The sequence below is a fragment of the Triticum aestivum genome, chromosome 1B, assembly GCF_018294505.1.
Source record: "Triticum aestivum cultivar Chinese Spring chromosome 1B, IWGSC CS RefSeq v2.1, whole genome shotgun sequence".
NCBI classification, from domain to species: domain Eukaryota; kingdom Viridiplantae; phylum Streptophyta; class Magnoliopsida; order Poales; family Poaceae; genus Triticum; species Triticum aestivum.
In genome coordinates, this window is record NC_057795.1 from 92,182,739 (window position 1) to 92,188,915 (window position 6,177).

Sequence of the window (6,177 nt, forward strand, 5' to 3'; positions counted from 1 at the left end):
TATAATTCCCCCACAAGTCGGGATGAGACTTCGGACTTTATAAAAATAAAAAGAGGCCAAAGAAGGCCTAAGAATCCCACCAAAAAGAAAAAAAGACAAAAAAAGAGAAAAGAAAAAAAAGAGAAAAATGAGAGAAAAAGAGAAGGGACAATGCTACTATCTCTTTTTCCACACTTGTGCTTCAAAATAGCATAATGGTCTTCATGATAGAGAGTCTCTTATGTTGTTACTTTCATATACTAGTAAGAATCTTTCGTTATAGAACTTGGCTTGTATATTCCAATGATGGGCTTCCTCAAAACGCCCTACGTCTTCGTGAGCAAGCAAGTTGGATGCACACCCACTTAGTTTCTTATGTTGAGCTTTCATATATTTATAGCTCTAGTGCATCCGTTGCATGGCAATCCCTACTCACTCATATTGATATCTATTAATGGGCATCTCCGTAGCCCGTTGATACACCTAGTTGATGTGAGACTATCTTCTCCCTCCTTGTACTCATAACCACCGTATACCACACATATTGCTATGTCCATGGCTTGCGCTCATGTTTGCATAAGAATTGAAAAGGCTGAAGCACGTTAAAAAGTATGAACCAATTGCTCGGCTCGTCATCAGGGTTATGCATAAGGGGAGTATTTTGTGTAATAGACACTACACCACAACACTATTTTCCCAACAAACATATTGGTCGGGAAAACAACTTCCACTGACAAACAGTCGGTTGGGAAAGACTTTTGCCGACTGACACGGTCTGTTGGGGAAAGTCCAGACGGGAAAGCCTTTTCCCGACCGACTATTGGACGGCTATAGGAAACATTACCGACCGACTTTCTGTTGGCCCTGCCAGGAACCTTTCCCGACCGATTTTCTCTTACAAACCTTTCCCGACCGACTGTTTGACGGCAATATCTTTGCCGACCAACTATCCATTGGCCCTGCCATGAACCTTTGCCAACCAACAGTAGGACGGTGATTCCTTTTGCCAACCGATAGTTCATCTACACTTTGCCAATGGTGTTTGGCGTATTACAGTATCAAAACAATATCAATCAGGTGACATATCTCATCATTATCTATCAAGTTACAATAACTTGCATGTACTCTCAAATATTAAACTAGGACCAAACAAAAATAACACTTATAATTCTCATAATAGAGGTAACAAAATAAGAGGAAACATTTGTCTGTGTGACCGAAACACCCGATAGGTTTATAAAATGATAGATGCATGTCCGACGATTCAATGCTTTCTACGTTACAAGATATCCTTTACAAAATGGTAGCTACAAGATGCATTGGTTTTGCTCCATTACAAAAGATATCTAGTTGAGCAAACTGACAGCTTCATGGTTTCTTCTTGTTCCTCTTGTCTTCCGTGCACAACCTGACAGCAAGATGGAAAGACAAAAAACCGTACAATTAATATACATGCAAGCGGATGAAATTTCCTTTTCAGTGAGTACTACTGTACTACCTGTTCAGCTTGAGAGTAAAGAGCGTCAGGCATGAAACATAGAAACTGAATTAATATACAACCAACTAAATTTGAGGTGAATAAGTTTGATTTGCAAACTTGTAAACTTGGGATCCTTACGAAAGTGTCAAACTAAGAATAACCAATGTCGACCAGGAGACGCGACCCCAAGTTTTGAGAAATAATTGGATGATTGAACCATTTCATGACTATCTTCACATGATTTATATCACAGGGTTAAAAAAATGTTGTGCACTCACGATTTATGTTATGCTGTGAAACTGAAAATAATTCATGTCAAGCTGCATAATAGGGAACATAAACAAATGTTGTAGCTGTAGCTATGTTGACTGCTACACTCGTCTAGTTATAACTACAGGAAGCTAAGTACTAGCGGCCTTTTGACAATGATGATGAAGAAAAGATATGTTCTCACGTTTTCTTATCGATAATGAAATTAACAAATGTTGTCTTTCCACCACCATCAGAGATCTGCAAGAGAGAAAGAATATGAGACATAAAAATCAAAGGGAAGTCCAGACTACAAGTTTCACATGCATCTGTCATCTGTTGATGTTTGATTTTTTGTAAGAGAATACCTCACGCAAGATTAACACGGAGGCAGATGCCCCTGGCTTGTAGGGTTTCATCTACCAAAGTGATCATGAATCAGTATGACACGTCAAACAATTTGAGCCAAGTAGACAAAAGACATATTGTTGGTGATTACCTTGCTAGATGGTCATGCAATGGACCTTGTGACAGCATCGGCGACAAATTGTAAACCATCATATTCATAAGGCAGCGTTGCATCCCTTGTGATCACAACATTGACAACAACCTCACGAGAAAATCTAGGAGGCTACAAGAAAATTATCATATATATATATATATATACATATCCGCTTTGTATATAATTTCTTTACTACCTAAAATCCAGGATAAATTATTGGATATATACGTACCCATGTATGTACATAATTTCATTAGTAGCTATATATACCATGGGTATGTTTATATTATTTGGAGTCAGCACAATTTGTTGATATAAATAATAAAATATTTTGTCATGGATACTCATGAATGTATCAATTTTTATGTATACATATATTCATTTGTGCGTAGAAAATTCACAAGCCGCCGAGTCACATGCGAGCTATTAAATGCTAGGTGCCTGAGCACCTAGGTGCCCCCAACAATTTACCTATATATTGTTTGTGACTCTTGCGCTTGCCTTTTTTCCTCCTGCAAAAGACACACTGTATGAGTACATCGCTAAAAATAGAAAATATTAGTGGATCAAACACAAGACTTATGAGGCTCTACATTATGAAAATCATATACTAAAAACAAAAATAAACACTTGACACTCCACACACCTTATGCACTAAGGTGGTGTCGCAAATATTCTGCTACTTCTCTTCATCGCCTCAATGTTACACACATTTGTCCTTTGTTTAACTGCAGAAAAAATGAGAGAGATGAATGTGAGGTCACATGTAGAGAGAATAGAGAGGCTTGTGCTACATTCTATTGTGATCCATTGTTTGGCCCATGTGCCCATTGTTTGCCCCTTAGTTGTAAAAGTAAGTTTGTGTCACCAGTTATATTACCCGACCCCATGGAGGACATCTTGGCACTGTATAGTCCGGTCAGATGCAATGTTTCAGTAGCAGAAGTGATTATTGTATCATAAATGTTTCAACACAATATTTGACCTTTGCATTGAAGGAAATTTGACAATCATGGTGACTGCTCTGGTCCTTTGGAATTTGGGTAGTAAAAATATTTATAACAATAAATGGAAAAATATTTATAATGAGAAATGCATATACTAATCCACAGTATCTTTTGTATGCATCATAATCAGTCTGCATAGTGTTAGTTTCTAGGTTAATTTTGGTTGTAGTTGCTTGCAGGGAAACATGACAATAACAAACCTGTCTATATGTCTATATGATACCAAGATTCAAGATGAGCTTAATTCAGGCCATTGTGGGTCAGGTCCTTTTCTTTGAGAGGCAGGAAGCACGAACTATCCAGCGGGAGTTCTGCATTGTGATTCCATGGTTCCTTCCTCCGGCTGGATGTGGTTATCCAGCAAAGTGGTGTACACTAAAATAAAGCGAAACGAGGAAAGCAAGACAACCATGTCACAAGGCTGTCTATGTTTGGCTTGAGCCATCTTTCAAGCAAGGAAGAACTATTGCTGTGTTGTTTTTCTTGGGTGGCATGAAGAAGAATTCAATAAGAAAGTAAAGCATGAAGAAGATTTCGGTAAGAAAAAGTTAAGTGAGTATTTGGGCAGTTGGATGGCGGTATGCTGACGCACCATTGTCGTGAACTCAGCCCAGAAATGTGCTTAGCTAGAGAAGCACAAACACTAGAAACGCATCCATTGGTGCTGCAAAGAAGATTCACTTTCAAGAGAACCAAATTATTTTTACAATTTTTGACAAAGAAGTTGCAGGCTGCCAACAGAACTTAGTACTGTAATAAAAATTAAATCTAACATAACTCAGTACTATAAAAATATATTAAATCTACATAAACAGCGTCTACCAACAGAGTACTGACGGGGCAAATAAGACAGTCTTCTACCCATAATCCACAGCGAACTCCTTCACTCCCTGTTCATCTCTTAACAAACTTTGTAATACAAAATTGATGCGGCAAAATAACTGGACGCAAAGACAGAGGAATGTATGGAGGGGGAGCTATACCTCAGCCGCTTCGTTGCCCCTGCCTAGCCGAAGACAGAGAGGGATGCCCTTGCCCAGGCGCAAGCTGCCCCCATGCAAATCTGCCGATGTGTGTGTCTTCGTGAGCTAGACGGTGGAGATGGGGAGGTCAGGTCAGGGATGTTGGAAAGAGGCGGCCAACCAGAGAGAGAGCACGAGGGTGTGGAGCCGGCGGCGGAGAGAGGCAGGACGGAGTTGGGTTGCGCTGTAGGGACAGGGCGGCGCGGGGCGGTGCTACAGAGGAAGGGCGGCGTGGGGCAGCTGTGGGATAGACTGGCAGTAGCCCCGGGCGGGGCGGGGCGGGGCGGGGCGAGGCGGGGCGGCGGTCGGAGGCGTGGGCGCCGGCGTGCGTGGGGAGCAACAGGAGGATAGATCTAGGGATTTCGTTGGTGAGGAACGAATGGAGCGTGGGGGCGGCGGCATCCTGATTTTGAGGGGGGAAACTTCGCGGATTGGGCCGGTTCGGCGCTAAATGTTTGGGCTCACGAGGCCCACTTTAGCGTCCGACTGTCGGTCGGGATTATTTACCGACCGACGTTCCGTGGGCCATAATGGAATCCCCGACCGACCGTTGGATGGTATATGTTGTACTATTCCCGACCGACAACGGGTTAGTGTACACGGATTTTCCGACTCACAGTCCGTTAGAAATTTTCCTAGCCGACTGTGGGTCGGCAATAGTTACTTTTTCCCAACAGACGTCAGTAGGGAATTATGGTGAGTGGTGTAGTGAGAGATGATGGCCTAACTATATGATTTTGTAGGGATAAGCTTTCTTTGGCTATGCTATTTTGATAGGACATGATTATTTGCTAGTATGCTTTGACATATTACTATTTTTTATGTTTTATAAGCTTTTATCTTGAATCATTTGGATCTGAACAATCATGCCACAATAAAGGAAATTACATTGAGTATTATGCTAGGTAGCATTCCACATCAAAAATTCTGTTTTTATCATTTACCTACTCGAGGACAAGCAGGAATTAAGCTTGGGGATGCTTGATACGTCTCCAACGTATATAATTTCTGATCGTTACATGCTATTATATTACCCGTTTTGGATATTTATGGGGTTTACTTTACACTTTTATATCATTTTTGGGACTAACCTACTAACAGGAGGCCCATCCTGTATTGTAGTTTTTTTTGCCTATTTCAGTGTTTCGAAGAAAAGGAATATCAAACGGAGTCCAAACAGAATGAAACCTTTGGGAGCGTGATTTTTGGAACGAACGTGATCCAGAGGACTTGAAGTGCAAGTCAAGAAGCTTCCTAGGCAGCCACGAGGCTGGAGGGCGCGCCCCCTACTAGGCGTGCCCCCTATCTCGTGGGCCCCTCGGGCGTCCACTGACGTACTTCTTCCTCCTATATATACCTACGTATCCCGAAAACATCAGGGGCAACCACGAAAAGCTATTTCCACCACCATAACCTTCTGTATCCGCGAGATCCCATCTTGGAGCCTTTGTCGGCGCTCCGCCGGAGGGGGAATCGACCATGGAGGGTGTAAGGGCATATTTATCCCCAATATGTTTTGGTGATTGATGACAATGCTTGTGCGGACTAATCGTGTGCATTTAGTTCTTCCAGGGATTCATCCATTGGCACGAGACAATTTCATCCCCTCGGTGTTGTAATTCAAGATGGTGTAGCTCCTTCGTTTTGTTGTTGCTGGACTAGTTTTGTAGGAGTCACCGTACTATCAAGAGGGGATCCGCTTTGGTAAGACTTGGGTGGAATCACACGTACACATCCTTTTCACACCCGTCGTCTTTCCTTCCGCATCTCTGGAGCTGCCGTTTTCCCCTTGTATGCTTTGCTCTACCCTAGCGGTAGTACCGCGACCACAGCGGTAGTGCCGCCGAAGCTCCCCAGTGGTAGTACCGCTCTCAGAGCGGTAGTACCGCTCTCCGAGCGGTAGTACCGCTTGGGTTTTTCGGCCGTAGTACCACTGTT

The 6,177-nt window shown here is 42.4% G+C and overlaps 1 long non-coding RNA gene across 2 annotated transcripts; it reads right to left on the reverse strand.

Moving 5' to 3' along the window:
* Positions 1-1,037: 1,037 nt before the first annotated feature.
* LOC123087406 (uncharacterized) lies at positions 1,038-4,601 on the reverse strand. Of its 2 annotated transcripts, XR_006441341.1 has the most exons (8): positions 4,201-4,601; positions 3,810-3,897; positions 2,857-2,938; positions 2,682-2,722; positions 2,208-2,339; positions 2,077-2,127; positions 1,914-1,969; positions 1,038-1,387 (listed from the first exon to the last, which is right to left on the reverse strand). It is a non-coding gene; the product is annotated as an uncharacterized lncRNA (long non-coding RNA). The 2 variants fall into 2 exon arrangements; XR_006441334.1 differs by lacking the exon at positions 3,810-3,897.
* Between the last annotated feature and the right edge of the window lie 1,576 nt (positions 4,602-6,177).